The sequence below is a fragment of the Staurois parvus genome, unplaced genomic scaffold, assembly GCF_062004578.1.
Source record: "Staurois parvus isolate SC_StPar_1 unplaced genomic scaffold, SC_StPar_1.0 ptg002628l, whole genome shotgun sequence".
Lineage (NCBI taxonomy): Eukaryota > Metazoa > Chordata > Amphibia > Anura > Ranidae > Staurois > Staurois parvus.
Window position 1 is genome coordinate 46,465 of NW_028320424.1, and position 18,874 is coordinate 65,338.

The window sequence follows — 18,874 nt, forward strand, 5'->3', positions numbered from 1 at the left end:
GCCAAGCACCAATTGAAGTAGATTGAGGGCTCCAAAGAGAAGCGCTTACGGCCACATCACTCTGAATGCGCCCGATCTCGTCTGATCTCGGAAGCTAAGCAGCGTAGGGCCTGGTTAGTACCTGGATGGGAGACCGCCTGGGAATACCAGGTGCTGTAGTCTTTTGCTCGGCTTCTTTTTCGCCTCAAATGGCCAGCTTGCCAAGCACCAATTGAAGTAGATTGAGGGCTCCAAAGAGAAGCGCCTACGGCCACATCACTCTGAATGCGCCCGATCTCGTCTGATCTCGGAAGCTAAGCAGCGTAGGGCCTGGTTAGTACCTGGATGGGAGACCGCCTGGGAATACCAGGTGCTGTAGGCTTTTGTCTTTTGCTCGGCTTCTTTTTCGCCTCAAATGGCCAGCTTGCCAAGCACCAATTGAAGTAGATTGAGGGCTCCAAAGAGAAGCGCCTACGGCCACATCACTCTGAATGCGCCCGATCTCGTCTGATCTCGGAAGCTAAGCAGCGTAGGGCCTGGTTAGTACCTGGATGGGAGACCGCCTGGGAATACCAGGTGCTGTAGGCTTTTGTCTTTTGCTCGGCTTCTTTTTCGCCTCAAATGGCCAGCTTGCCAAGCACCAATTGAAGTAGATTGAGGGCTCCAAAGAGAAGTGCCTACGGCCACATCACTCTGAATGCGCCCGATCTCGTCTGATCTCGGAAGCTAAGCAGCGTAGGGCCTGGTTAGTACCTGGATGGGAGACCGCCTGGGAATACCAGGTGCTGTAGGCTTTTGTCTTTTGCTCGGCTTCTTTTTCGCCTCAAATGGCCAGCTTGCCAAGCACCAATTGAAGTAGATTGAGGGCTCCAAAGAGAAGCGCCTACGGCCACATCACTCTGAATGCGCCCGATCTCGTCTGATCTCGGAAGCTAAGCAGCGTAGGGCCTGGTTAGTACCTGGATGGGAGACCGCCTGGGAATACCAGGTGCTGTAGGCTTTTGTCTTTTGCTCGGCTTCTTTTTCGCCTCAAATGGTCCAGCTTGCCAAGCACCAATTGAAGTAGATTGAGGGCTCCAAAGAGAAGCGCCTACGGCCACATCACTCTGAATGCGCCCGATCTCGTCTGATCTCGGAAGCTAAGCAGCGTAGGGCCTGGTTAGTACCTGGATGGGAGACCGCCTGGGAATACCAGGTGCTGTAGGCTTTTGTCTTTTGCTCGGCTTCTTTTTCGCCTCAAATGGTCCAGCTTGCCAAGCACCAATTGAAGTAGATTGAGGGCTCCAAAGAGAAGCGCCTACGGCCACATCACTCTGAATGCGCCCGATCTCGTCTGATCTCGGAAGCTAAGCAGCGTAGGGCCTGGTTAGTACCTGGATGGGAGACCGCCTGGGAATACCAGGTGCTGTAGGCTTTTGTCTTTTGCTCGGCTTCTTTTTCGCCTCAAATGGCCAGCTTGCCAAGCACCAATTGAAGTAGATTGAGGGCTCCAAAGAGAAGCGCCTACGGCCACATCACTCTGAATGCGCCCGATCTCGTCTGATCTCGGAAGCTAAGCAGCGTAGGGCCTGGTTAGTACCTGGATGGGAGACCGCCTGGGAATACCAGGTGCTGTAGGCTTTTGTCTTTTGCTCGGCTTCTTTTTCGCCTCAAATGGCCAGCTTGCCAAGCACCAATTGAAGTAGATTGAGGGCTCCAAAGAGAAGCGCCTACGGCCACATCACTCTGAATGCGCCCGATCTCGTCTGATCTCGGAAGCTAAGCAGCGTAGGGCCTGGTTAGTACCTGGATGGGAGACCGCCTGGGAATACCAGGTGCTGTAGGCTTTTGTCTTTTGCTCGGCTTCTTTTTCGCCTCAAATGGCCAGCTTGCCAAGCACCAATTGAAGTAGATTGAGGGCTCCAAAGAGAAGCGCCTACAGCCACATCACTCTGAATGCGCCCGATCTCGTCTGATCTCGGAAGCTAAGCAGCGTAGGGCCTGGTTAGTACCTGGATGGGAGACCGCCTGGGAATACCAGGTGCTGTAGGCTTTTGTCTTTTGCTCGGCTTCTTTTTCGCCTCAAATGGCCAGCTTGCCAAGCACCAATTGAAGTAGATTGAGGGCTCCAAAGAGAAGCGCCTACGGCCACATCACTCTGAATGCGCCCGATCTCGTCTGATCTCGGAAGCTAAGCAGCGTAGGGCCTGGTTAGTACCTGGATGGGAGACCGCCTGGGAATACCAGGTGCTGTAGGCTTTTGTCTTTTGCTCGGCTTCTTTTTCGCCTCAAATGGCCAGCTTGCCAAGCACCAATTGAAGTAGATTGAGGGCTCCAAAGAGAAGCGCCTACGGCCACATCACTCTGAATGCGCCTGATCTCGTCTGATCTCGGAAGCTAAGCAGCGTAGGGCCTGGTTAGTACCTGGATGGGAGACCGCCTGGGAATACCAGGTGCTGTAGGCTTTTGTCTTTTGCTCGGCTTCTTTTTCGCCTCAAATGGCCAGCTTGCCAAGCACCAATTGAAGTAGATTGAGGGCTCCAAAGAGAAGCGCCTACGGCCACATCACTCTGAATGCGCCCGATCTCGTCTGATCTCGGAAGCTAAGCAGCGTAGGGCCTGGTTAGTACCTGGATGGGAGACCGCCTGGGAATACCAGGTGCTGTAGGCTTTTGTCTTTTGCTCGGCTTCTTTTTCGCCTCAAATGGCCAGCTTGCCAAGCACCAATTGAAGTAGATTGAGGGCTCCAAAGAGAAGCGCCTACGGCCACATCACTCTGAATGCGCCCGATCTCGTCTGATCTCGGAAGCTAAGCAGCGTAGGGCCTGGTTAGTACCTGGATGGGAGACCGCCTGGGAATACCAGGTGCTGTAGGCTTTTGTCTTTTGCTCGGCTTCTTTTTCGCCTCAAATGGCCAGCTTGCCAAGCACCAATTGAAGTAGATTGAGGGCTCCAAAGAGAAGCGCCTACGGCCACATCACTCTGAATGCGCCCGATTTCGGAAGCTAAGCAGCGTAGGGCCTGGTTAGTACCTGGATGGGAGACCGCCTGGGAATACCAGGTGCTGTAGGCTTTTGTCTTTTGCTCGGCTTCTTTTTCGCCTCAAATGGCCAGCTTGCCAAGCACCAATTGAAGTAGATTGAGGGCTCCAAAGAGAAGCGCCTACGGCCACATCACTCTGAATGCGCCCGATCTCGTCTGATCTCGGAAGCTAAGCAGCGTAGGGCCTGGTTAGTGCCTGGATGGGAGACCGCCTGGGAATACCAGGTGCTGTAGGCTTTTGTCTTTTGCTCGGCTTCTTTTTCGCCTCAAATGGCCAGCTTGCCAAGCACCAATTGAAGTAGATTGAGGGCTCCAAAGAGAAGCGCCTACGGCCACATCACTCTGAATGCGCCCGATCTCGGAAGCTAAGCAGCGTAGGGCCTGGTTAGTACCTGGATGGGAGACCGCCTGGGAATACCAGGTGCTGTAGGCTTTTGTCTTTTGCTCGGCTTCTTTTTCGCCTCAAATGGCCAGCTTGCCAAGCACCAATTGAAGTAGATTGAGGGCTCCAAAGAGAAGCGCCTACGGCCACATCACTCTGAATGCGCCCGATCTCGTCTGATCTCGGAAGCTAAGCAGCGTAGGGCCTGGTTAGTGCCTGGATGGGAGACCGCCTGGGAATACCAGGTGCTGTAGGCTTTTGTCTTTTGCTCGGCTTCTTTTTCGCCTCAAATGGCCAGCTTGCCAAGCACCAATTGAAGTAGATTGAGGGCTCCAAAGAGAAGCGCCTACGGCCACATCACTCTGAATGCGCCCGATCTCGTCTGATCTCGGAAGCTAAGCAGCGTAGGGCCTGGTTAGTACCTGGATGGGAGACCGCCTGGGAATACCAGGTGCTGTAGGCTTTTGTCTTTTGCTCGGCTTCTTTTTCGCCTCAAATGGCCAGCTTGCCAAGCACCAATTGAAGTAGATTGAGGGCTCCAAAGAGAAGCGCCTACGGCCACATCACTCTGAATGCGCCCGATCTCGTCTGATCTCGGAAGCTAAGCAGCGTAGGGCCTGGTTAGTACCTGGATGGGAGACCGCCTGGGAATACCAGGTGCTGTAGGCTTTTGTCCTTTGCTCGGCTTCTTTTTCGCCTCAAATGGCCAGCTTGCCAAGCACCAATTGAAGTAGATTGAGGGCTCCAAAGAGAAGCGCCTACGGCCACATCACTCTGAATGCGCCCGATCTCGTCTGATCTCGGAAGCTAAGCAGCGTAGGGCCTGGTTAGTACCTGGATGGGAGACCGCCTGGGAATACCAGGTGCTGTAGGCTTTTGTCTTTTGCTCGGCTTCTTTTTCGCCTCAAATGGCCAGCTTGCCAAGCACCAATTGAAGTAGATTGAGGGCTCCAAAGGGAAGCGCCTACGGCCACATCACTCTGAATGCGCCCGATCTCGTCTGATCTCGGAAGCTAAGCAGCGTAGGGCCTGGTTAGTACCTGGATGGGAGACCGCCTGGGAATACCAGGTGCTGTAGGCTTTTGTCTTTTGCTCGGCTTCTTTTTCGCCTCAAATGGCCAGCTTGCCAAGCACCAATTGAAGTAGATTGAGGGCTCCAAAGAGAAGCGCCTACGGCCACATCACTCTGAATGCGCCCGATCTCGTCTGATCTCGGAAGCTAAGCAGCGTAGGGCCTGGTTAGTACCTGGATGGGAGACCGCCTGGGAATACCAGGTGCTGTAGGCTTTTGTCTTTTGCTCGGCTTCTTTTTCGCCTCAAATGGCCAGCTTGCCAAGCACCAATTGAAGTAGATTGAGGGCTCCAAAGAGAAGCGCCTACGGCCACATCACTCTGAATGCGCCCGATCTCGTCTGATCTCGGAAGCTAAGCAGCGTAGGGCCTGGTTAGTACCTGGATGGGAGACCGCCTGGGAATACCAGGTGCTGTAGGCTTTTGTCTTTTGCTCGGCTTCTTTTTCGCCTCAAATGGCCAGCTTGCCAAGCACCAATTGAAGTAGATTGAGGGCTCCAAAGAGAAGCGCCTACGGCCACATCACTCTGAATGCGCCCGATCTCGTCTGATCTCGGAAGCTAAGCAGCGTAGGGCCTGGTTAGTACCTGGATGGGAGACCGCCTGGGAATACCAGGTGCTGTAGGCTTTTGTCTTTTGCTCGGCTTCTTTTTCGCCTCAAATGGCCAGCTTGCCAAGCACCAATTGAAGTAGATTGAGGGCTCCAAATAGAAGCGCCTACGGCCACATCACTCTGAATGCGCCCGATCTCGTCTGATCTCGGAAGCTAAGCAGCGTAGGGCCTGGTTAGTACCTGGATGGGAGACCGCCTGGGAATACCAGGTGCTGTAGGCTTTTGTCTTTTGCTCGGCTTCTTTTTCGCCTCAAATGGCCAGCTTGCCAAGCACCAATTGAAGTAGATTGAGGGCTCCAAAGAGAAGCGCCTACGGCCACATCACTCTGAATGCGCCCGATCTCGTCTGATCTCGGAAGCTAAGCAGCGTAGGGCCTGGTTAGTACCTGGATGGGAGACCGCCTGGGAATACCAGGTGCTGTAGGCTTTTGTCTTTTGCTCGGCTTCTTTTTCGCCTCAAATGGCCAGCTTGCCAAGCACCAATTGAAGTAGATTGAGGGCTCCAAAGAGAAGCGCCTACGGCCACATCACTCTGAATGCGCCCGATCTCGTCTGATCTCGGAAGCTAAGCAGCGTAGGGCCTGGTTAGTACCTGGATGGGAGACCGCCTGGGAATACCAGGTGCTGTAGGCTTTTGTCTTTTGCTCGGCTTCTTTTTCGCCTCAAATGGCCAGCTTGCCAAGCACCAATTGAAGTAGATTGAGGGCTCCAAAGAGAAGCGCCTACGGCCACATCACTCTGAATGCGCCCGATCTCGTCTGATCTCGGAAGCTAAGCAGCGTAGGGCCTGGTTAGTACCTGGATGGGAGACCGCCTGGGAATACCAGGTGCTGTAGGCTTTTGTCTTTTGCTCGGCTTCTTTTTCGCCTCAAATGGCCAGCTTGCCAAGCACCAATTGAAGTAGATTGAGGGCTCCAAAGAGAAGCGCCTACGGCCACATCACTCTGAATGCGCCCGATCTCGTCTGATCTCGGAAGCTAAGCAGCGTAGGGCCTGGTTAGTACCTGGATGGGAGACCGCCTGGGAATACCAGGTGCTGTAGGCTTTTGTCTTTTGCTCGGCTTCTTTTTCGCCTCAAATGGCCAGCTTGCCAAGCACCAATTGAAGTAGATTGAGGGCTCCAAAGAGAAGCGCCTACGGCCACATCACTCTGAATGCGCCCGATCTCGTCTGATCTCGGAAGCTAAGCAGCGTAGGGCCTGGTTAGTACCTGGATGGGAGACCGCCTGGGAATACCAGGTGCTGTAGGCTTTTGTCTTTTGCTCGGCTTCTTTTTCGCCTCAAATGGCCAGCTTGCCAAGCACCAATTGAAGTAGATTGAGGGCTCCAAAGAGAAGCGCCTACGGCCACATCACTCTGAATGCGCCCGATCTCGTCTGATCTCGGAAGCTAAGCAGCGTAGGACCTGGTTAGTACCTGGATGGGAGACCGCCTGGGAATACCAGGTGCTGTAGGCTTTTGTCTTTTGCTCGGCTTCTTTTTCGCCTCAAATGGCCAGCTTGCCAAGCACCAATTGAAGTAGATTGAGGGCTCCAAAGAGAAGCGCCTACGGCCACATCACTCTGAATGCGCCCGATCTCGTCTGATCTCGGAAGCTAAGCAGCGTAGGGCCTGGTTAGTACCTGGATGGGAGACCGCCTGGGAATACCAGGTGCCGTAGGCTTTTGTCTTTTGCTCGGCTTCTTTTTCGCCTCAAATGGCCAGCTTGCCAAGCACCAATTGAAGTAGATTGAGGGCTCCAAAGAGAAGCGCCTACGGCCACATCACTCTGAATGCGCCCGATCTCGTCTGATCTCGGAAGCTAAGCAGCGTAGGGCCTGGTTAGTACCTGGATGGGAGACCGCCTGGGAATACCAGGTGCTGTAGGCTTTTGTCTTTTGCTCGGCTTCTTTTTCGCCTCAAATGGCCAGCTTGCCAAGCACCAATTGAAGTAGATTGAGGGCTCCAAAGAGAAGCGCCTACGGCCACATCACTCTGAATGCGCCCGATCTCGTCTGATCTCGGAAGCTAAGCAGCGTAGGGCCTGGTTAGTACCTGGATGGGAGACCGCCTGGGAATACCAGGTGCTGTAGGCTTTTGTCTTTTGCTCGGCTTCTTTTTCGCCTCAAATGGCCAGCTTGCCAGCACCAATTGAAGTAGATTGAGGGCTCCAAAGAGAAGCGCCTACGGCCACATCACTCTGAATGCGCCCGATCTCGTCTGATCTCGGAAGCTAAGCAGCGTAGGGCCTGGTTAGTACCTGGATGGGAGACCGCCTGGGAATACCAGGTGCTGTAGGCTTTTGTCTTTTGCTCGGCTTCTTTTTCGCCTCAAATGGCCAGCTTGCCAAGCACCAATTGAAGTAGATTGAGGGCTCCAAAGAGAAGCGCCTACGGCCACATCACTCTGAATGCGCCCGATCTCGTCTGATCTCGGAAGCTAAGCAGCGTAGGGCCTGGTTAGTACCTGGATGGGAGACCGCCTGGGAATACCAGGTGCTGTAGGCTTTTGTCTTTTGCTCGGCTTCTTTTTCGCCTCAAATGGCCAGCTTGCCAAGCACCAATTGAAGTAGATTGAGGGCTCCAAAGAGAAGCGCCTACGGCCACATCACTCTGAATGCGCCCGATCTCGTCTGATCTCGGAAGCTAAGCAGCGTAGGGCCTGGTTAGTACCTGGATGGGAGACCGCCTGGGAATACCAGGTGCTGTAGGCTTTTGTCTTTTGCTCGGCTTCTTTTTCGCCTCAAATGGCCAGCTTGCCAAGCACCAATTGAAGTAGATTGAGGGCTCCAAAGAGAAGCGCCTACGGCCACATCACTCTGAATGCGCCCGATCTCGTCTGATCTCGGAAGCTAAGCAGCGTAGGGCCTGGTTAGTACCTGGATGGGAGACCGCCTGGGAATACCAGGTGCTGTAGGCTTTTGTCTTTTGCTCGGCTTCTTTTTCGCCTCAAATGGCCAGCTTGCCAAGCACCAATTGAAGTAGATTGAGGGCTCCAAAGAGAAGCGCCTACGGCCACATCACTCTGAATGCGCCCGATCTCGTCTGATCTCGGAAGCTAAGCAGCGTAGGGCCTGGTTAGTACCTGGATGGGAGACCGCCTGGGAATACCAGGTGCTGTAGGCTTTTGTCTTTTGCTCGGCTTCTTTTTCGCCTCAAATGGCCAGCTTGCCAAGCACCAATTGAAGTAGATTGAGGGCTCCAAAGAGAAGCGCCTACGGCCACATCACTCTGAATGCGCCCAATCTCGTCTGATCTCGGAAGCTAAGCAGCGTAGGGCCTGGTTAGTACCTGGATGGGAGACCGCCTGGGAATACCAGGTGCTGTAGGCTTTTGTCTTTTGCTCGGCTTCTTTTTCGCCTCAAATGGCCAGCTTGCCAAGCACCAATTGAAGTAGATTGAGGCTCCAAAGAGAAGCGCCTACGGCCACATCACTCTGAATGCGCCCGATCTCGTCTGATCTCGGAAGCTAAGCAGCGTAGGGCCTGGTTAGTACCTGGATGGGAGACCGCCTGGGAATACCAGGTGCTGTAGGCTTTTGTCTTTTGCTCGGCTTCTTTTTCGCCTCAAATGCCAGCTTGCCAAGCACCAATTGAAGTAGATTGAGGGCTCCAAAGAGAAGCGCCTACGGCCACATCACTCTGAATGCGCCCGATCTCGTCTGATCTCGGAAGCTAAGCAGCGTAGGGCCTGGTTAGTACCTGGATGGGAGACCGCCTGGGAATACCAGGTGCTGTAGGCTTTTGTCTTTTGCTCGGCTTCTTTTTCGCCTCAATGGCCAGCTTGCCAAGCACCAATTGAAGTAGATTGAGGGCTCCAAAGAGAAGCGCCTACGGCCACATCACTCTGAATGCGCCCGATCTCGTCTGATCTCGGAAGCTAAGCAGCGTAGGGCCTGGTTAGTACCTGGATGGGAGACCGCCTGGGAATACCAGGTGCTGTAGGCTTTTGTCTTTTGCTCGGCTTCTTTTTCGCCTCAAATGGCCAGCTTGCCAAGCACCAATTGAAGTAGATTGAGGGCTCCAAAGAGAAGCGCCTACGGCCACATCACTCTGAATGCGCCCGATCTCGTCTGATCTCGGAAGCTAAGCAGCGTAGGGCCTGGTTAGTACCTGGATGGGAGACCGCCTGGGAATACCAGGTGCTGTAGGCTTTTGTCTTTTGCTCGGCTTCTTTTTCGCCTCAAATGGCCAGCTTGCCAAGCACCAATTGAAGTAGATTGAGGGCTCCAAAGAGAAGCGCCTACGGCCACATCACTCTGAATGCGCCCGATCTCGTCTGATCTCGGAAGCTAAGCAGCGTAGGGCCTGGTTAGTACCTGGATGGGAGACCGCCTGGGAATACCAGGTGCTGTAGGCTTTTGTCTTTTGCTCGGCTTCTTTTTCGCCTCAAATGGCCAGCTTGCCAAGCACCAATTGAAGTAGATTGAGGGCTCCAAAGAGAAGCGCCTACGGCCACATCACTCTGAATGCGCCCGATCTCGTCTGATCTCGGAAGCTAAGCAGCGTAGGGCCTGGTTAGTACCTGGATGGGAGACCGCCTGGGAATACCAGGTGCTGTAGGCTTTTGTCTTTTGCTCGGCTTCTTTTTCGCCTCAAATGGCCAGCTTGCCAAGCACCAATTGAAGTAGATTGAGGGCTCCAAAGAGAAGCGCCTACGGCCACATCACTCTGAATGCGCCCGATCTCGTCTGATCTCGGAAGCTAAGCAGCGTAGGGCCTGGTTAGTACCTGGATGGGAGACCGCCTGGGAATACCAGGTGCTGTAGGCTTTTGTCTTTTGCTCGGCTTCTTTTTCGCCTCAAATGGCCAGCTTGCCAAGCACCAATTGAAGTAGATTGAGGGCTCCAAAGAGAAGCGCCTACGGCCACATCACTCTGAATGCGCCCGATCTCGTCTGATCTCGGAAGCTAAGCAGCGTAGGGCCTGGTTAGTACCTGGATGGGAGACCGCCTGGGAATACCAGGTGCTGTAGGCTTTTGTCTTTTGCTCGGCTTCTTTTTCGCCTCAAATGGCCAGCTTGCCAAGCACCAATTGAAGTAGATTGAGGGCTCCAAAGAGAAGCGCCTACGGCCACATCACTCTGAATGCGCCCAATCTCGTCTGATCTCGGAAGCTAAGCAGCGTAGGGCCTGGTTAGTACCTGGATGGGAGACCGCCTGGGAATACCAGGTGCTGTAGGCTTTTGTCTTTTGCTCGGCTTCTTTTTCGCCTCAAATGGCCAGCTTGCCAAGCACCAATTGAAGTAGATTGAGGGCTCCAAAGAGAAGCGCCTACGGCCACATCACTCTGAATGCGCCCGATCTCGTCTGATCTCGGAAGCTAAGCAGCGTAGGGCCTGGTTAGTACCTGGATGGGAGACCGCCTGGGAATACCAGGTGCTGTAGGCTTTTGTCTTTTGCTCGGCTTCTTTTTCGCCTCAAATGGCCAGCTTGCCAAGCACCAATTGAAGTAGATTGAGGGCTCCAAAGAGAAGCGCCTACGGCCACATCACTCTGAATGCGCCCGATCTCGTCTGATCTCGGAAGCTAAGCAGCGTAGGGCCTGGTTAGTACCTGGATGGGAGACCGCCTGGGAATACCAGGTGCTGTAGGCTTTTGTCTTTTGCTCGGCTTCTTTTTCGCCTCAAATGGCCAGCTTGCCAAGCACCAATTGAAGTAGATTGAGGGCTCCAAAGAGAAGCGCCTACGGCCACATCACTCTGAATGCGCCCGATCTCGTCTGATCTCGGAAGCTAAGCAGCGTAGGGCCTGGTTAGTACCTGGATGGGAGACCGCCTGGGAATACCAGGTGCTGTAGGCTTTTGTCTTTTGCTCGGCTTCTTTTTCGCCTCAAATGGCCAGCTTGCCAAGCACCAATTGAAGTAGATTGAGGGCTCCAAAGAGAAGCGCCTACGGCCACATCACTCTGAATGCGCCCGATCTCGTCTGATCTCGGAAGCTAAGCAGCGTAGGGCCTGGTTAGTACCTGGATGGGAGACCGCCTGGGAATACCAGGTGCTGTAGGCTTTTGTCTTTTGCTCGGCTTCTTTTTCGCCTCAAATGGCCAGCTTGCCAAGCACCAATTGAAGTAGATTGAGGGCTCCAAAGAGAAGCGCCTACGGCCACATCACTCTGAATGCGCCCGATCTCGTCTGATCTCGGAAGCTAAGCAGCGTAGGGCCTGGTTAGTACCTGGATGGGAGACCGCCTGGGAATACCAGGTGCTGTAGGCTTTTGTCTTTTGCTCGGCTTCTTTTTCGCCTCAAATGGCCAGCTTGCCAAGCACCAATTGAAGTAGATTGAGGGCTCCAAAGAGAAGCGCCTACGGCCACATCACTCTGAATGCGCCCGATCTCGTCTGATCTCGGAAGCTAAGCAGCGTAGGGCCTGGTTAGTACCTGGATGGGAGACCGCCTGGGAATACCAGGTGCTGTAGGCTTTTGTCTTTTGCTCGGCTTCTTTTTCGCCTCAAATGGCCAGCTTGCCAAGCACCAATTGAAGTAGATTGAGGGCTCCAAAGAGAAGCGCCTACGGCCACATCACTCTGAATGCGCCCGATCTCGTCTGATCTCGGAAGCTAAGCAGCGTAGGGCCTGGTTAGTACCTGGATGGGAGACCGCCTGGGAATACCAGGTGCTGTAGGCTTTTGTCTTTTGCTCGGCTTCTTTTTCGCCTCAAACGGCCCAGCTTGCCAAGCACCAATTGAAGTAGATTGAGGGCTCCAAAGAGAAGCGCCTACGGCCACATCACTCTGAATGCGCCCGATCTCGTCTGATCTCGGAAGCTAAGCAGCGTAGGGCCTGGTTAGTACCTGGATGGGAGGACCGCCTGGGAATACCAGGTGCTGTAGGCTTTTGTCTTTTGCTCGGCTTCTTTTTCGCCTCAAATGGCCAGCTTGCCAAGCACCAATTGAAGTAGATTGAGGGCTCCAAAGAGAAGCGCCTACGGCCACATCACTCTGAATGCGCCCGATCTCGTCTGATCTCGGAAGCTAAGCAGCGTAGGGCCTGGTTAGTACCTGGATGGGAGACCGCCTGGGAATACCAGGTGCTGTAGGCTTTTGTCTTTTGCTCGGCTTCTTTTTCGCCTCAAATGGCCAGCTTGCCAAGCACCAATTGAAGTAGATTGAGGGCTCCAAAGAGAAGCGCCTACGGCCACATCACTCTGAATGCGCCCGATCTCGTCTGATCTCGGAAGCTAAGCAGCGTAGGGCCTGGTTAGTACCTGGATGGGAGACCGCCTGGGAATACCAGGTGCTGTAGGCTTTTGTCTTTTGCTCGGCTTCTTTTTCGCCTCAAATGGCCAGCTTGCCAAGCACCAATTGAAGTAGATTGAGGGCTCCAAAGAGAAGCGCCTACGGCCACATCACTCTGAATGCGCCCGATCTCGTCTGATCTCGGAAGCTAAGCAGCGTAGGGGCCTGGTTAGTACCTGGATGGGAGACCGCCTGGGAATACCAGGTGCTGTAGGCTTTTGTCTTTTGCTCGGCTTCTTTTTCGCCTCAAATGGCCAGCTTGCCAAGCACCAATTGAAGTAGATTGAGGGCTCCAAAGAGAAGCGCCTACGGCCACATCACTCTGAATGCGCCCGATCTCGTCTGATCTCGGAAGCTAAGCAGCGTAGGGCCTGGTTAGTACCTGGATGGGAGACCGCCTGGGAATACCAGGTGCTGTAGGCTTTTGTCTTTTGCTCGGCTTCTTTTTCGCCTCAAATGGCCAGCTTGCCAAGCACCAATTGAAGTAGATTGAGGGCTCCAAAGAGAAGCGCCTACGGCCACATCACTCTGAATGCGCCCGATCTCGTCTGATCTCGGAAGCTAAGCAGCGTAGGGCCTGGTTAGTACCTGGATGGGAGACCGCCTGGGAATACCAGGTGCTGTAGGCTTTTGTCTTTTGCTCGGCTTCTTTTTCGCCTCAAATGGCCAGCTTGCCAAGCACCAATTGAAGTAGATTGAGGGCTCCAAAGAGAAGCGCCTACGGCCACATCACTCTGAATGCGCCCGATCTCGTCTGATCTCGGAAGCTAAGCAGCGTAGGGCCTGGTTAGTACCTGGATGGGAGACCGCCTGGGAATACCAGGTGCTGTAGGCTTTTGTCCTTTTGCTCGGCTTCTTTTTCGCCTCAAATGGCCAGCTTGCCAAGCACCAATTGAAGTAGATTGAGGGCTCCAAAGAGAAGCGCCTACGGCCACATCACTCTGAATGCGCCCGATCTCGTCTGATCTCGGAAGCTAAGCAGCGTAGGGCCTGGTTAGTACCTGGATGGGAGACCGCCTGGGAATACCAGGTGATGTAGGCTTTTGTCTTTTGCTCGGCTTCTTTTTCGCCTCAAATGGCCAGCTTGCCAAGCACCAATTGAAGTAGATGGAGGGCTCCAAAGAGAAGCGCCTACGGCCACATCACTCTGAATGCGCCCGATCTCGTCTGATCTCGGAAGCTAAGCAGCGTAGGGCCTGGTTAGTACCTGGATGGGAGACCGCCTGGGAATACCAGGTGCTGTAGGCTTTTGTCTTTTGCTCGGCTTCTTTTTCGCCTCAAATGGCCAGCTTGCCAAGCACCAATTGAAGTAGATTGAGGGCTCCAAAGAGAAGCGCCTACGGCCACATCACTCTGAATGCGCCCGATCTCGTCTGATCTCGGAAGCTAAGCAGCGTAGGGCCTGGTTAGTACCTGGATGGGAGACCGCCTGGGAATACCAGGTGCTGTAGGCTTTTGTCTTTTGCTCGGCTTCTTTTTCGCCTCAAATGGCCAGCTTGCCAAGCACCAATTGAAGTAGATTGAGGGCTCCAAAGAGAAGCGCCTACGGCCACATCACTCTGAATGCGCCCGATCTCGTCTGATCTCGGAAGCTAAGCAGCGTAGGGCCTGGTTAGTACCTGGATGGGAGACCGCCTGGGAATACCAGGTGCTGTAGGCTTTTGTCTTTTGCTCGGCTTCTTTTTCGCCTCAAATGGCCAGCTTGCCAAGCACCAATTGAAGTAGATTGAGGGCTCCAAAGAGAAGCGCCTACGGCCACATCACTCTGAATGCGCCCGATCTCGTCTGATCTCGGAAGCTAAGCAGCGTAGGGCCTGGTTAGTACCTGGATGGGAGACCGCCTGGGAATACCAGGTGCTGTAGGCTTTTGTCTTTTGCTCGGCTTCTTTTTCGCCTCAAATGGCCAGCTTGCCAAGCACCAATTGAAGTAGATTGAGGGCTCCAAAGAGAAGCGCCTACGGCCACATCACTCTGAATGCGCCCGATCTCGTCTGATCTCGGAAGCTAAGCAGCGTAGGGCCTGGTTAGTACCTGGATGGGAGACCGCCTGGGAATACCAGGTGCTGTAGGCTTTTGTCTTTTGCTCGGCTTCTTTTTCGCCTCAAATGGCCAGCTTGCCAAGCACCAATTGAAGTAGATTGAGGGCTCCAAAGAGAAGCGCCTACGGCCACATCACTCTGAATGCGCCCGATCTCGTCTGATCTCGGAAGCTAAGCAGCGTAGGGCCTGGTTAGTACCTGGATGGGAGACCGCCTGGGAATACCAGGTGCTGTAGGCTTTTGTCTTTTGCTCGGCTTCTTTTTCGCCTCAAATGGCCAGCTTGCCAAGCACCAATTGAAGTAGATTGAGGGCTCCAAAGAGAAGCGCCTACGGCCACATCACTCTGAATGCGCCCGATCTCGTCTGATCTCGGAAGCTAAGCAGCGTAGGGCCTGGTTAGTACCTGGATGGGAGACCGCCTGGGAATACCAGGTGCTGTAGGCTTTTGTCTTTTGCTCGGCTTCTTTTTCGCCTCAAATGGCCAGCTTGCCAAGCACCAATTGAAGTAGATTGAGGGCTCCAAAGAGAAGCGCCTACGGCCACATCACTCTGAATGCGCCCGATCTCGTCTGATCTCGGAAGCTAAGCAGCGTAGGGCCTGGTTAGTACCTGGATGGGAGACCGCCTGGGAATACCAGGTGCTGTAGGCTTTTGTCTTTTGCTCGGCTTCTTTTTCGCCTCAAATGGCCAGCTTGCCAAGCACCAATTGAAGTAGATTGAGGGCTCCAAAGAGAAGCGCCTACGGCCACATCACTCTGAATGCGCCCGATCTCGTCTGATCTCGGAAGCTAAGCAGCGTAGGGCCTGGTTAGTACCTGGATGGGAGACCGCCTGGGAATACCAGGTGCTGTAGGCTTTTGTCTTTTGCTCGGCTTCTTTTTCGCCTCAAATGGCCAGCTTGCCAAGCACCAATTGAAGTAGATTGAGGGCTCCAAAGAGAAGCGCCTACGGCCACATCACTCTGAATGCGCCCGATCTCGTCTGATCTCGGAAGCTAAGCAGCGTAGGGCCTGGTTAGTACCTGGATGGGAGACCGCCTGGGAATACCAGGTGCTGTAGGCTTTTGTCTTTTGCTCGGCTTCTTTATCGCCTCAAATGGCCAGCTTGCCAAGCACCAATTGAAGTAGATTGAGGGCTCCAAAGAGAAGCGCCTACGGCCACATCACTCTGAATGCACCCGATCTCGTCTGATCTCGGAAGCTAAGCAGCGTAGGGCCTGGTTAGTACCTGGATGGGAGACCGCCTGGGAATACCAGGTGCTGTAGGCTTTTGTCTTTTGCTCGGCTTCTTTTTCGCCTCAAATGGCCAGCTTGCCAAGCACCAATTGAAGTAGATTGAGGGCTCCAAAGAGAAGCGCCTACGGCCACATCACTCTGAATGCGCCCGATCTCGTCTGATCTCGGAAGCTAAGCAGCGTAGGGCCTGGTTAGTACCTGGATGGGAGACCGCCTGGGAATACCAGGTGCTGTAGGCTTTTGTCTTTTGCTCGGCTTCTTTTTCGCCTCAAATGGCCAGCTTGCCAAGCACCAATTGAAGTAGATTGAGGGCTCCAAAGAGAAGCGCCTACGGCCACATCACTCTGAATGCGCCCGATCTCGTCTGATCTCGGAAGCTAAGCAGCGTAGGGCCTGGTTAGTACCTGGATGGGAGACCGCCTGGGAATACCAGGTGCTGTAGGCTTTTGTCTTTTGCTCGGCTTCTTTTTCGCCTCAAATGGCCAGCTTGCCAAGCACCAATTGAAGTAGATTGAGGGCTCCAAAGAGAAGCGCCTACGGCCACATCACTCTGAATGCGCCCGATCTCGTCTGATCTCGGAAGCTAAGCAGCGTAGGGCCTGGTTAGTACCTGGATGGGAGACCGCCTGGGAATACCAGGTGCTGTAGGCTTTTGTCTTTTGCTCGGCTTCTTTTTCGCCTCAAATGGCCAGCTTGCCAAGCACCAATTGAAGTAGATTGAGGGCTCCAAAGAGAAGCGCCTACGGCCACATCACTCTGAATGCGCCCGATCTCGTCTGATCTCGGAAGCTAAGCAGCGTAGGGCCTGGTTAGTACCTGGATGGGAGACCGCCTGGGAATACCAGGTGCTGTAGGCTTTTGTCTTTTGCTCGGCTTCTTTTTCGCCTCAAATGGCCAGCTTGCCAAGCACCAATTGAAGTAGATTGAGGGCTCCAAAGAGAAGCGCCTACGGCCACATCACTCTGAATGCGCCCGATCTCGTCTGATCTCGGAAGCTAAGCAGCGTAGGGCCTGGTTAGTACCTGGATGGGAGACCGCCTGGGAATACCAGGTGCTGTAGGCTTTTGTCTTTTGCTCGGCTTCTTTTTCGCCTCAAATGGCCAGCTTGCCAAGCACCAATTGAAGTAGATTGAGGGCTCCAAAGAGAAGCGCCTACGGCCACATCACTCTGAATGCGCCCGATCTCGTCTGATCTCGGAAGCTAAGCAGCGTAGGGCCTGGTTAGTACCTGGATGGGAGACCGCCTGGGAATACCAGGTGCTGTAGGCTTTTGTCTTTTGCTCGGCTTCTTTTTCGCCTCAAATGGCCAGCTTGCCAAGCACCAATTGAAGTAGATTGAGGGCTCCAAAGAGAAGCGCCTACGGCCACATCACTCTGAATGCGCCCGATCTCGTCTGATCTCGGAAGCTAAGCAGCGTAGGGCCTGGTTAGTACCTGGATGGGAGACCGCCTGGGAATACCAGGTGCTGTAGGCTTTTGTCTTTTGCTCGGCTTCTTTTTCGCCTCAAATGGCCAGCTTGCCAAGCACCAATTGAAGTAGATTGAGGGCTCCAAAGAGAAGCGCCTACGGCCACATCACTCTGAATGCGCCCGATCTCGTCTGATCTCGGAAGCTAAGCAGCGTAGGGCCTGGTTAGTGCCTGGATGGAAGACCGCCTGGGAATACCAGGTGCTGTAGGCTTTTGTCTTTTGCTCGGCTTCTTTTTCGCCTCAAATGGCCAGCTTGCCAAGCACCAATTGAAGTAGATTGAGGGCTCCAAAGAGAAGCGCCTACGGCCACATCACTCTGAATGCGCCCGATCTCGTCTGATCTCGGAAGCTAAGCAGCGTAGGGCCTGGTTAGTGCCTGGATGGGAGACCGCCTGGGAATACCAGGTGCTGTAGGCTTTTGTCTTTTGCTCGGCTTCTTTTTCGCCTCAAATGGCCAGCTTGCCAAGCACCAATTGAAGTAGATTGAGGGCTCCAAAGAGAAGCGCCTACGGCCACATCACTCTGAATGCGCCCGATCTCGTCTGATCTCGGAAGCTAAGCAGCGTAGGGCCTGGTTAGTGCCTGGATGGGAGACCGCCTGGGAATACCAGGTGCTGTAGGCTTTTGTCTTTTGCTCGGCTTCTTTTTCGCCTCAAATGGCCAGCTTGCCAAGCACCAATTGAAGTAGATTGAGGGCTCCAAAGAGAAGCGCCTACGGCCACATCACTCTGAATGCGCCCGATCTCGTCTGATCTCGGAAGCTAAGCAGCGTAGGGCCTGGTTAGTACCTGGATGGGAGACCGCCTGGGAATACCAGGTGCTGTAGGCTTTTGTCTTTTGCTCGGCTTCTTTTTCGCCTCAAATGGCCAGCTTGCCAAGCACCAATTGAAGTAGATTGAGGGCTCCAAAGAGAAGCGCCTACGGCCACATCACTCTGAATGCGCCCGATTTCGTCTGATCTCGGAAGCTAAGCAGCGTAGGGCCTGGTTAGTACCTGGATGGGAGACCGCCTGGGAATACCAGGTGCTGTAGGCTTTTGTCTTTTGCTCGGCTTCTTTTTCGCCTCAAATGGCCAGCTTGCCAAGCACCAATTGAAGTAGATTGAGGGCTCCAAAGAGAAGCGCCTACGGCCACATCACTCTGAATGCGCCCGATCTCGGAAGCTAAGCAGCGTAGGGCCTGGTTAGTACCTGGATGGGAGACCGCCTGGGAATACCAGGTGCTGTAGGCTTTTGTCTTTTGCTCGGCTTCTTTTTCGCCTCAAATGGCCAGCTTGCCAAGCACCAATTGAAGTAGATTGAGGGCTCCAAAGAGAAGCGCCTACGGCCACATCACTCTGAATGCGCCCGATCTCGTCTGATCTCGGAAGCTAAGCAGCGTAGGGCCTGGTTAGTACCTGGATGGGAGACCGCCTGGGAATACCAGGTGCTGTAGGCTTTTGTCTTTTGCTCGGCTTCTTTTTCGCCTCAAATGGCCAGCTTGCCAAGCACCAATTGAAGTAGATTGAGGGCTCCGAAGAGAAGCGCCTACGGCCACATCACTCTGAATGCGCCCGATCTCGTCTGATCTCGGAAGCTAAGCAGCGTAGGGCCTGGTTAGTACCTGGATGGGAGACCGCCTGGGAATACCAGGTGCTGTAGGCTTTTGTCTTTTGCTCGGCTTCTTTTTCGCCTCAAATGGCCAGCTTGCCAAGCACCAATTGAAGTAGATTGAGGGCTCCGAAGAGAAGCGCCTACGGCCACATCACTCTGAATGCGCCCGATCTCGTCTGATCTCGGAAGCTAAGCAACGTAGGGCCTGGTTAGTACCTGGATGGGAGACCGCCTGGGAATACCAGGTGCTGTAGGCTT

At 53.9% G+C, this 18,874-nt stretch overlaps 89 non-coding genes and 3 pseudogenes across 89 annotated transcripts; all 92 read left to right on the forward strand.

Moving 5' to 3' along the window:
- Positions 1–43: 43 nt before the first annotated feature.
- LOC149430233 (5S ribosomal RNA) lies at positions 44–162 on the forward strand. The gene has a single exon (XR_016309542.1). It is a non-coding gene; the product is annotated as a 5S ribosomal RNA (ribosomal RNA).
- An 80-nt stretch (positions 163–242) lies between these two features.
- Positions 243–361, forward strand: LOC149430234 (5S ribosomal RNA). Its single transcript, XR_016309681.1, has one exon. It is a non-coding gene; the product is annotated as a 5S ribosomal RNA (ribosomal RNA).
- An 87-nt stretch (positions 362–448) lies between these two features.
- Positions 449–567, forward strand: LOC149430235 (5S ribosomal RNA). The gene has a single exon (XR_016309683.1). It is a non-coding gene; the product is annotated as a 5S ribosomal RNA (ribosomal RNA).
- Positions 568–654: 87 nt separating this feature from the next.
- LOC149430236 (5S ribosomal RNA) lies at positions 655–773 on the forward strand. The gene has a single exon (XR_016309684.1). It is a non-coding gene; the product is annotated as a 5S ribosomal RNA (ribosomal RNA).
- Positions 774–860: 87 nt separating this feature from the next.
- LOC149430237 (5S ribosomal RNA) lies at positions 861–979 on the forward strand. The gene has a single exon (XR_016309685.1). It is a non-coding gene; the product is annotated as a 5S ribosomal RNA (ribosomal RNA).
- An 88-nt stretch (positions 980–1,067) lies between these two features.
- LOC149430238 (5S ribosomal RNA) lies at positions 1,068–1,186 on the forward strand. The gene has a single exon (XR_016309686.1). It is a non-coding gene; the product is annotated as a 5S ribosomal RNA (ribosomal RNA).
- An 88-nt stretch (positions 1,187–1,274) lies between these two features.
- LOC149430239 (5S ribosomal RNA) lies at positions 1,275–1,393 on the forward strand. The gene has a single exon (XR_016309687.1). It is a non-coding gene; the product is annotated as a 5S ribosomal RNA (ribosomal RNA).
- An 87-nt stretch (positions 1,394–1,480) lies between these two features.
- LOC149430240 (5S ribosomal RNA) lies at positions 1,481–1,599 on the forward strand. The gene has a single exon (XR_016309688.1). It is a non-coding gene; the product is annotated as a 5S ribosomal RNA (ribosomal RNA).
- An 87-nt stretch (positions 1,600–1,686) lies between these two features.
- LOC149430241 (5S ribosomal RNA) lies at positions 1,687–1,805 on the forward strand. Its single transcript, XR_016309689.1, has one exon. It is a non-coding gene; the product is annotated as a 5S ribosomal RNA (ribosomal RNA).
- An 87-nt stretch (positions 1,806–1,892) lies between these two features.
- On the forward strand, positions 1,893–2,011 carry LOC149430242 (5S ribosomal RNA). Its single transcript, XR_016309980.1, has one exon. It is a non-coding gene; the product is annotated as a 5S ribosomal RNA (ribosomal RNA).
- Positions 2,012–2,098: 87 nt separating this feature from the next.
- On the forward strand, positions 2,099–2,217 carry LOC149430243 (5S ribosomal RNA). Its single transcript, XR_016309690.1, has one exon. It is a non-coding gene; the product is annotated as a 5S ribosomal RNA (ribosomal RNA).
- An 87-nt stretch (positions 2,218–2,304) lies between these two features.
- On the forward strand, positions 2,305–2,423 carry LOC149430244 (5S ribosomal RNA). The gene has a single exon (XR_016310022.1). It is a non-coding gene; the product is annotated as a 5S ribosomal RNA (ribosomal RNA).
- Positions 2,424–2,510: 87 nt separating this feature from the next.
- Positions 2,511–2,629, forward strand: LOC149430245 (5S ribosomal RNA). The gene has a single exon (XR_016309691.1). It is a non-coding gene; the product is annotated as a 5S ribosomal RNA (ribosomal RNA).
- Positions 2,630–2,716: 87 nt separating this feature from the next.
- On the forward strand, positions 2,717–2,835 carry LOC149430246 (5S ribosomal RNA). The gene has a single exon (XR_016309692.1). It is a non-coding gene; the product is annotated as a 5S ribosomal RNA (ribosomal RNA).
- An 87-nt stretch (positions 2,836–2,922) lies between these two features.
- Positions 2,923–3,031, forward strand: LOC149430247 (5S ribosomal RNA; annotated as a pseudogene).
- An 87-nt stretch (positions 3,032–3,118) lies between these two features.
- Positions 3,119–3,237, forward strand: LOC149430248 (5S ribosomal RNA). The gene has a single exon (XR_016310051.1). It is a non-coding gene; the product is annotated as a 5S ribosomal RNA (ribosomal RNA).
- An 87-nt stretch (positions 3,238–3,324) lies between these two features.
- Positions 3,325–3,433, forward strand: LOC149430249 (5S ribosomal RNA; annotated as a pseudogene).
- Positions 3,434–3,520: 87 nt separating this feature from the next.
- On the forward strand, positions 3,521–3,639 carry LOC149430250 (5S ribosomal RNA). The gene has a single exon (XR_016310052.1). It is a non-coding gene; the product is annotated as a 5S ribosomal RNA (ribosomal RNA).
- Positions 3,640–3,726: 87 nt separating this feature from the next.
- Positions 3,727–3,845, forward strand: LOC149430251 (5S ribosomal RNA). Its single transcript, XR_016309694.1, has one exon. It is a non-coding gene; the product is annotated as a 5S ribosomal RNA (ribosomal RNA).
- Positions 3,846–3,932: 87 nt separating this feature from the next.
- LOC149430252 (5S ribosomal RNA) lies at positions 3,933–4,051 on the forward strand. The gene has a single exon (XR_016309695.1). It is a non-coding gene; the product is annotated as a 5S ribosomal RNA (ribosomal RNA).
- An 87-nt stretch (positions 4,052–4,138) lies between these two features.
- Positions 4,139–4,257, forward strand: LOC149430253 (5S ribosomal RNA). The gene has a single exon (XR_016309696.1). It is a non-coding gene; the product is annotated as a 5S ribosomal RNA (ribosomal RNA).
- An 87-nt stretch (positions 4,258–4,344) lies between these two features.
- LOC149430254 (5S ribosomal RNA) lies at positions 4,345–4,463 on the forward strand. Its single transcript, XR_016309697.1, has one exon. It is a non-coding gene; the product is annotated as a 5S ribosomal RNA (ribosomal RNA).
- An 87-nt stretch (positions 4,464–4,550) lies between these two features.
- On the forward strand, positions 4,551–4,669 carry LOC149430255 (5S ribosomal RNA). The gene has a single exon (XR_016309698.1). It is a non-coding gene; the product is annotated as a 5S ribosomal RNA (ribosomal RNA).
- An 87-nt stretch (positions 4,670–4,756) lies between these two features.
- On the forward strand, positions 4,757–4,875 carry LOC149430256 (5S ribosomal RNA). Its single transcript, XR_016309699.1, has one exon. It is a non-coding gene; the product is annotated as a 5S ribosomal RNA (ribosomal RNA).
- Positions 4,876–4,962: 87 nt separating this feature from the next.
- Positions 4,963–5,081, forward strand: LOC149430257 (5S ribosomal RNA). Its single transcript, XR_016309700.1, has one exon. It is a non-coding gene; the product is annotated as a 5S ribosomal RNA (ribosomal RNA).
- Positions 5,082–5,168: 87 nt separating this feature from the next.
- Positions 5,169–5,287, forward strand: LOC149430258 (5S ribosomal RNA). Its single transcript, XR_016309701.1, has one exon. It is a non-coding gene; the product is annotated as a 5S ribosomal RNA (ribosomal RNA).
- An 87-nt stretch (positions 5,288–5,374) lies between these two features.
- LOC149430259 (5S ribosomal RNA) lies at positions 5,375–5,493 on the forward strand. The gene has a single exon (XR_016309702.1). It is a non-coding gene; the product is annotated as a 5S ribosomal RNA (ribosomal RNA).
- An 87-nt stretch (positions 5,494–5,580) lies between these two features.
- LOC149430260 (5S ribosomal RNA) lies at positions 5,581–5,699 on the forward strand. The gene has a single exon (XR_016309703.1). It is a non-coding gene; the product is annotated as a 5S ribosomal RNA (ribosomal RNA).
- An 87-nt stretch (positions 5,700–5,786) lies between these two features.
- Positions 5,787–5,905, forward strand: LOC149430261 (5S ribosomal RNA). Its single transcript, XR_016309705.1, has one exon. It is a non-coding gene; the product is annotated as a 5S ribosomal RNA (ribosomal RNA).
- Positions 5,906–5,992: 87 nt separating this feature from the next.
- On the forward strand, positions 5,993–6,111 carry LOC149430262 (5S ribosomal RNA). The gene has a single exon (XR_016309706.1). It is a non-coding gene; the product is annotated as a 5S ribosomal RNA (ribosomal RNA).
- An 87-nt stretch (positions 6,112–6,198) lies between these two features.
- LOC149430263 (5S ribosomal RNA) lies at positions 6,199–6,317 on the forward strand. Its single transcript, XR_016309707.1, has one exon. It is a non-coding gene; the product is annotated as a 5S ribosomal RNA (ribosomal RNA).
- An 87-nt stretch (positions 6,318–6,404) lies between these two features.
- LOC149430264 (5S ribosomal RNA) lies at positions 6,405–6,523 on the forward strand. The gene has a single exon (XR_016310017.1). It is a non-coding gene; the product is annotated as a 5S ribosomal RNA (ribosomal RNA).
- Positions 6,524–6,610: 87 nt separating this feature from the next.
- On the forward strand, positions 6,611–6,729 carry LOC149430265 (5S ribosomal RNA). The gene has a single exon (XR_016309637.1). It is a non-coding gene; the product is annotated as a 5S ribosomal RNA (ribosomal RNA).
- An 87-nt stretch (positions 6,730–6,816) lies between these two features.
- LOC149430266 (5S ribosomal RNA) lies at positions 6,817–6,935 on the forward strand. Its single transcript, XR_016309708.1, has one exon. It is a non-coding gene; the product is annotated as a 5S ribosomal RNA (ribosomal RNA).
- Positions 6,936–7,022: 87 nt separating this feature from the next.
- On the forward strand, positions 7,023–7,141 carry LOC149430267 (5S ribosomal RNA). Its single transcript, XR_016309709.1, has one exon. It is a non-coding gene; the product is annotated as a 5S ribosomal RNA (ribosomal RNA).
- An 86-nt stretch (positions 7,142–7,227) lies between these two features.
- LOC149430268 (5S ribosomal RNA) lies at positions 7,228–7,346 on the forward strand. Its single transcript, XR_016309710.1, has one exon. It is a non-coding gene; the product is annotated as a 5S ribosomal RNA (ribosomal RNA).
- Positions 7,347–7,433: 87 nt separating this feature from the next.
- LOC149430269 (5S ribosomal RNA) lies at positions 7,434–7,552 on the forward strand. The gene has a single exon (XR_016309711.1). It is a non-coding gene; the product is annotated as a 5S ribosomal RNA (ribosomal RNA).
- An 87-nt stretch (positions 7,553–7,639) lies between these two features.
- Positions 7,640–7,758, forward strand: LOC149430270 (5S ribosomal RNA). Its single transcript, XR_016309712.1, has one exon. It is a non-coding gene; the product is annotated as a 5S ribosomal RNA (ribosomal RNA).
- Positions 7,759–7,845: 87 nt separating this feature from the next.
- On the forward strand, positions 7,846–7,964 carry LOC149430271 (5S ribosomal RNA). The gene has a single exon (XR_016309713.1). It is a non-coding gene; the product is annotated as a 5S ribosomal RNA (ribosomal RNA).
- An 87-nt stretch (positions 7,965–8,051) lies between these two features.
- Positions 8,052–8,170, forward strand: LOC149430272 (5S ribosomal RNA). The gene has a single exon (XR_016309714.1). It is a non-coding gene; the product is annotated as a 5S ribosomal RNA (ribosomal RNA).
- Positions 8,171–8,257: 87 nt separating this feature from the next.
- LOC149430273 (5S ribosomal RNA) lies at positions 8,258–8,376 on the forward strand. Its single transcript, XR_016309535.1, has one exon. It is a non-coding gene; the product is annotated as a 5S ribosomal RNA (ribosomal RNA).
- Positions 8,377–8,462: 86 nt separating this feature from the next.
- Positions 8,463–8,581, forward strand: LOC149430274 (5S ribosomal RNA). Its single transcript, XR_016309716.1, has one exon. It is a non-coding gene; the product is annotated as a 5S ribosomal RNA (ribosomal RNA).
- An 86-nt stretch (positions 8,582–8,667) lies between these two features.
- Positions 8,668–8,786, forward strand: LOC149430275 (5S ribosomal RNA). Its single transcript, XR_016309717.1, has one exon. It is a non-coding gene; the product is annotated as a 5S ribosomal RNA (ribosomal RNA).
- An 86-nt stretch (positions 8,787–8,872) lies between these two features.
- On the forward strand, positions 8,873–8,991 carry LOC149430276 (5S ribosomal RNA). The gene has a single exon (XR_016309718.1). It is a non-coding gene; the product is annotated as a 5S ribosomal RNA (ribosomal RNA).
- An 87-nt stretch (positions 8,992–9,078) lies between these two features.
- Positions 9,079–9,197, forward strand: LOC149430277 (5S ribosomal RNA). The gene has a single exon (XR_016309719.1). It is a non-coding gene; the product is annotated as a 5S ribosomal RNA (ribosomal RNA).
- Positions 9,198–9,284: 87 nt separating this feature from the next.
- LOC149430278 (5S ribosomal RNA) lies at positions 9,285–9,403 on the forward strand. Its single transcript, XR_016309720.1, has one exon. It is a non-coding gene; the product is annotated as a 5S ribosomal RNA (ribosomal RNA).
- An 87-nt stretch (positions 9,404–9,490) lies between these two features.
- Positions 9,491–9,609, forward strand: LOC149430279 (5S ribosomal RNA). Its single transcript, XR_016309721.1, has one exon. It is a non-coding gene; the product is annotated as a 5S ribosomal RNA (ribosomal RNA).
- Positions 9,610–9,696: 87 nt separating this feature from the next.
- On the forward strand, positions 9,697–9,815 carry LOC149430280 (5S ribosomal RNA). The gene has a single exon (XR_016309722.1). It is a non-coding gene; the product is annotated as a 5S ribosomal RNA (ribosomal RNA).
- Positions 9,816–9,902: 87 nt separating this feature from the next.
- On the forward strand, positions 9,903–10,021 carry LOC149430281 (5S ribosomal RNA). The gene has a single exon (XR_016309723.1). It is a non-coding gene; the product is annotated as a 5S ribosomal RNA (ribosomal RNA).
- An 87-nt stretch (positions 10,022–10,108) lies between these two features.
- LOC149430282 (5S ribosomal RNA) lies at positions 10,109–10,227 on the forward strand. Its single transcript, XR_016309536.1, has one exon. It is a non-coding gene; the product is annotated as a 5S ribosomal RNA (ribosomal RNA).
- Positions 10,228–10,314: 87 nt separating this feature from the next.
- LOC149430283 (5S ribosomal RNA) lies at positions 10,315–10,433 on the forward strand. The gene has a single exon (XR_016309724.1). It is a non-coding gene; the product is annotated as a 5S ribosomal RNA (ribosomal RNA).
- Positions 10,434–10,520: 87 nt separating this feature from the next.
- Positions 10,521–10,639, forward strand: LOC149430284 (5S ribosomal RNA). Its single transcript, XR_016309725.1, has one exon. It is a non-coding gene; the product is annotated as a 5S ribosomal RNA (ribosomal RNA).
- Positions 10,640–10,726: 87 nt separating this feature from the next.
- On the forward strand, positions 10,727–10,845 carry LOC149430285 (5S ribosomal RNA). The gene has a single exon (XR_016309727.1). It is a non-coding gene; the product is annotated as a 5S ribosomal RNA (ribosomal RNA).
- An 87-nt stretch (positions 10,846–10,932) lies between these two features.
- Positions 10,933–11,051, forward strand: LOC149430286 (5S ribosomal RNA). Its single transcript, XR_016309728.1, has one exon. It is a non-coding gene; the product is annotated as a 5S ribosomal RNA (ribosomal RNA).
- An 87-nt stretch (positions 11,052–11,138) lies between these two features.
- LOC149430287 (5S ribosomal RNA) lies at positions 11,139–11,257 on the forward strand. The gene has a single exon (XR_016309729.1). It is a non-coding gene; the product is annotated as a 5S ribosomal RNA (ribosomal RNA).
- Positions 11,258–11,344: 87 nt separating this feature from the next.
- Positions 11,345–11,463, forward strand: LOC149430288 (5S ribosomal RNA). Its single transcript, XR_016309730.1, has one exon. It is a non-coding gene; the product is annotated as a 5S ribosomal RNA (ribosomal RNA).
- An 87-nt stretch (positions 11,464–11,550) lies between these two features.
- LOC149430289 (5S ribosomal RNA) lies at positions 11,551–11,669 on the forward strand. The gene has a single exon (XR_016309731.1). It is a non-coding gene; the product is annotated as a 5S ribosomal RNA (ribosomal RNA).
- Positions 11,670–11,757: 88 nt separating this feature from the next.
- LOC149430290 (5S ribosomal RNA) lies at positions 11,758–11,877 on the forward strand. Its single transcript, XR_016309558.1, has one exon. It is a non-coding gene; the product is annotated as a 5S ribosomal RNA (ribosomal RNA).
- Positions 11,878–11,964: 87 nt separating this feature from the next.
- LOC149430291 (5S ribosomal RNA) lies at positions 11,965–12,083 on the forward strand. The gene has a single exon (XR_016309732.1). It is a non-coding gene; the product is annotated as a 5S ribosomal RNA (ribosomal RNA).
- An 87-nt stretch (positions 12,084–12,170) lies between these two features.
- LOC149430292 (5S ribosomal RNA) lies at positions 12,171–12,289 on the forward strand. Its single transcript, XR_016309733.1, has one exon. It is a non-coding gene; the product is annotated as a 5S ribosomal RNA (ribosomal RNA).
- An 87-nt stretch (positions 12,290–12,376) lies between these two features.
- Positions 12,377–12,496, forward strand: LOC149430293 (5S ribosomal RNA). The gene has a single exon (XR_016309525.1). It is a non-coding gene; the product is annotated as a 5S ribosomal RNA (ribosomal RNA).
- Positions 12,497–12,583: 87 nt separating this feature from the next.
- Positions 12,584–12,702, forward strand: LOC149430294 (5S ribosomal RNA). Its single transcript, XR_016309734.1, has one exon. It is a non-coding gene; the product is annotated as a 5S ribosomal RNA (ribosomal RNA).
- Positions 12,703–12,789: 87 nt separating this feature from the next.
- LOC149430295 (5S ribosomal RNA) lies at positions 12,790–12,908 on the forward strand. The gene has a single exon (XR_016309735.1). It is a non-coding gene; the product is annotated as a 5S ribosomal RNA (ribosomal RNA).
- Positions 12,909–12,995: 87 nt separating this feature from the next.
- Positions 12,996–13,114, forward strand: LOC149430296 (5S ribosomal RNA). Its single transcript, XR_016309736.1, has one exon. It is a non-coding gene; the product is annotated as a 5S ribosomal RNA (ribosomal RNA).
- An 88-nt stretch (positions 13,115–13,202) lies between these two features.
- On the forward strand, positions 13,203–13,321 carry LOC149430297 (5S ribosomal RNA). Its single transcript, XR_016309544.1, has one exon. It is a non-coding gene; the product is annotated as a 5S ribosomal RNA (ribosomal RNA).
- An 87-nt stretch (positions 13,322–13,408) lies between these two features.
- Positions 13,409–13,527, forward strand: LOC149430298 (5S ribosomal RNA). The gene has a single exon (XR_016309738.1). It is a non-coding gene; the product is annotated as a 5S ribosomal RNA (ribosomal RNA).
- An 87-nt stretch (positions 13,528–13,614) lies between these two features.
- On the forward strand, positions 13,615–13,733 carry LOC149430299 (5S ribosomal RNA). The gene has a single exon (XR_016309739.1). It is a non-coding gene; the product is annotated as a 5S ribosomal RNA (ribosomal RNA).
- An 87-nt stretch (positions 13,734–13,820) lies between these two features.
- LOC149430300 (5S ribosomal RNA) lies at positions 13,821–13,939 on the forward strand. The gene has a single exon (XR_016309740.1). It is a non-coding gene; the product is annotated as a 5S ribosomal RNA (ribosomal RNA).
- Positions 13,940–14,026: 87 nt separating this feature from the next.
- On the forward strand, positions 14,027–14,145 carry LOC149430301 (5S ribosomal RNA). Its single transcript, XR_016309741.1, has one exon. It is a non-coding gene; the product is annotated as a 5S ribosomal RNA (ribosomal RNA).
- Positions 14,146–14,232: 87 nt separating this feature from the next.
- Positions 14,233–14,351, forward strand: LOC149430302 (5S ribosomal RNA). Its single transcript, XR_016309742.1, has one exon. It is a non-coding gene; the product is annotated as a 5S ribosomal RNA (ribosomal RNA).
- Positions 14,352–14,438: 87 nt separating this feature from the next.
- Positions 14,439–14,557, forward strand: LOC149430303 (5S ribosomal RNA). The gene has a single exon (XR_016309743.1). It is a non-coding gene; the product is annotated as a 5S ribosomal RNA (ribosomal RNA).
- Positions 14,558–14,644: 87 nt separating this feature from the next.
- On the forward strand, positions 14,645–14,763 carry LOC149430304 (5S ribosomal RNA). Its single transcript, XR_016309744.1, has one exon. It is a non-coding gene; the product is annotated as a 5S ribosomal RNA (ribosomal RNA).
- An 87-nt stretch (positions 14,764–14,850) lies between these two features.
- LOC149430305 (5S ribosomal RNA) lies at positions 14,851–14,969 on the forward strand. The gene has a single exon (XR_016309745.1). It is a non-coding gene; the product is annotated as a 5S ribosomal RNA (ribosomal RNA).
- An 87-nt stretch (positions 14,970–15,056) lies between these two features.
- Positions 15,057–15,175, forward strand: LOC149430306 (5S ribosomal RNA). Its single transcript, XR_016309746.1, has one exon. It is a non-coding gene; the product is annotated as a 5S ribosomal RNA (ribosomal RNA).
- Positions 15,176–15,262: 87 nt separating this feature from the next.
- On the forward strand, positions 15,263–15,381 carry LOC149430307 (5S ribosomal RNA). The gene has a single exon (XR_016309747.1). It is a non-coding gene; the product is annotated as a 5S ribosomal RNA (ribosomal RNA).
- An 87-nt stretch (positions 15,382–15,468) lies between these two features.
- LOC149430308 (5S ribosomal RNA) lies at positions 15,469–15,587 on the forward strand. Its single transcript, XR_016309570.1, has one exon. It is a non-coding gene; the product is annotated as a 5S ribosomal RNA (ribosomal RNA).
- An 87-nt stretch (positions 15,588–15,674) lies between these two features.
- LOC149430309 (5S ribosomal RNA) lies at positions 15,675–15,793 on the forward strand. The gene has a single exon (XR_016309749.1). It is a non-coding gene; the product is annotated as a 5S ribosomal RNA (ribosomal RNA).
- Positions 15,794–15,880: 87 nt separating this feature from the next.
- LOC149430310 (5S ribosomal RNA) lies at positions 15,881–15,999 on the forward strand. The gene has a single exon (XR_016309750.1). It is a non-coding gene; the product is annotated as a 5S ribosomal RNA (ribosomal RNA).
- Positions 16,000–16,086: 87 nt separating this feature from the next.
- On the forward strand, positions 16,087–16,205 carry LOC149430311 (5S ribosomal RNA). The gene has a single exon (XR_016309751.1). It is a non-coding gene; the product is annotated as a 5S ribosomal RNA (ribosomal RNA).
- An 87-nt stretch (positions 16,206–16,292) lies between these two features.
- LOC149430312 (5S ribosomal RNA) lies at positions 16,293–16,411 on the forward strand. The gene has a single exon (XR_016309752.1). It is a non-coding gene; the product is annotated as a 5S ribosomal RNA (ribosomal RNA).
- Positions 16,412–16,498: 87 nt separating this feature from the next.
- LOC149430313 (5S ribosomal RNA) lies at positions 16,499–16,617 on the forward strand. The gene has a single exon (XR_016309753.1). It is a non-coding gene; the product is annotated as a 5S ribosomal RNA (ribosomal RNA).
- Positions 16,618–16,704: 87 nt separating this feature from the next.
- On the forward strand, positions 16,705–16,823 carry LOC149430314 (5S ribosomal RNA). Its single transcript, XR_016309754.1, has one exon. It is a non-coding gene; the product is annotated as a 5S ribosomal RNA (ribosomal RNA).
- An 87-nt stretch (positions 16,824–16,910) lies between these two features.
- Positions 16,911–17,029, forward strand: LOC149430315 (5S ribosomal RNA). Its single transcript, XR_016309755.1, has one exon. It is a non-coding gene; the product is annotated as a 5S ribosomal RNA (ribosomal RNA).
- An 87-nt stretch (positions 17,030–17,116) lies between these two features.
- LOC149430316 (5S ribosomal RNA) lies at positions 17,117–17,235 on the forward strand. Its single transcript, XR_016309553.1, has one exon. It is a non-coding gene; the product is annotated as a 5S ribosomal RNA (ribosomal RNA).
- Positions 17,236–17,322: 87 nt separating this feature from the next.
- LOC149430317 (5S ribosomal RNA) lies at positions 17,323–17,441 on the forward strand. The gene has a single exon (XR_016310053.1). It is a non-coding gene; the product is annotated as a 5S ribosomal RNA (ribosomal RNA).
- An 87-nt stretch (positions 17,442–17,528) lies between these two features.
- On the forward strand, positions 17,529–17,647 carry LOC149430318 (5S ribosomal RNA). The gene has a single exon (XR_016309493.1). It is a non-coding gene; the product is annotated as a 5S ribosomal RNA (ribosomal RNA).
- An 87-nt stretch (positions 17,648–17,734) lies between these two features.
- On the forward strand, positions 17,735–17,853 carry LOC149430319 (5S ribosomal RNA). The gene has a single exon (XR_016309756.1). It is a non-coding gene; the product is annotated as a 5S ribosomal RNA (ribosomal RNA).
- Positions 17,854–17,940: 87 nt separating this feature from the next.
- On the forward strand, positions 17,941–18,059 carry LOC149430320 (5S ribosomal RNA). Its single transcript, XR_016310032.1, has one exon. It is a non-coding gene; the product is annotated as a 5S ribosomal RNA (ribosomal RNA).
- Positions 18,060–18,146: 87 nt separating this feature from the next.
- On the forward strand, positions 18,147–18,255 carry LOC149430321 (5S ribosomal RNA; annotated as a pseudogene).
- Positions 18,256–18,342: 87 nt separating this feature from the next.
- Positions 18,343–18,461, forward strand: LOC149430322 (5S ribosomal RNA). Its single transcript, XR_016309757.1, has one exon. It is a non-coding gene; the product is annotated as a 5S ribosomal RNA (ribosomal RNA).
- An 87-nt stretch (positions 18,462–18,548) lies between these two features.
- LOC149430323 (5S ribosomal RNA) lies at positions 18,549–18,667 on the forward strand. Its single transcript, XR_016309758.1, has one exon. It is a non-coding gene; the product is annotated as a 5S ribosomal RNA (ribosomal RNA).
- Positions 18,668–18,754: 87 nt separating this feature from the next.
- On the forward strand, positions 18,755–18,873 carry LOC149430324 (5S ribosomal RNA). The gene has a single exon (XR_016310039.1). It is a non-coding gene; the product is annotated as a 5S ribosomal RNA (ribosomal RNA).
- The last annotated feature ends 1 nt before the right edge of the window (position 18,874 follows it).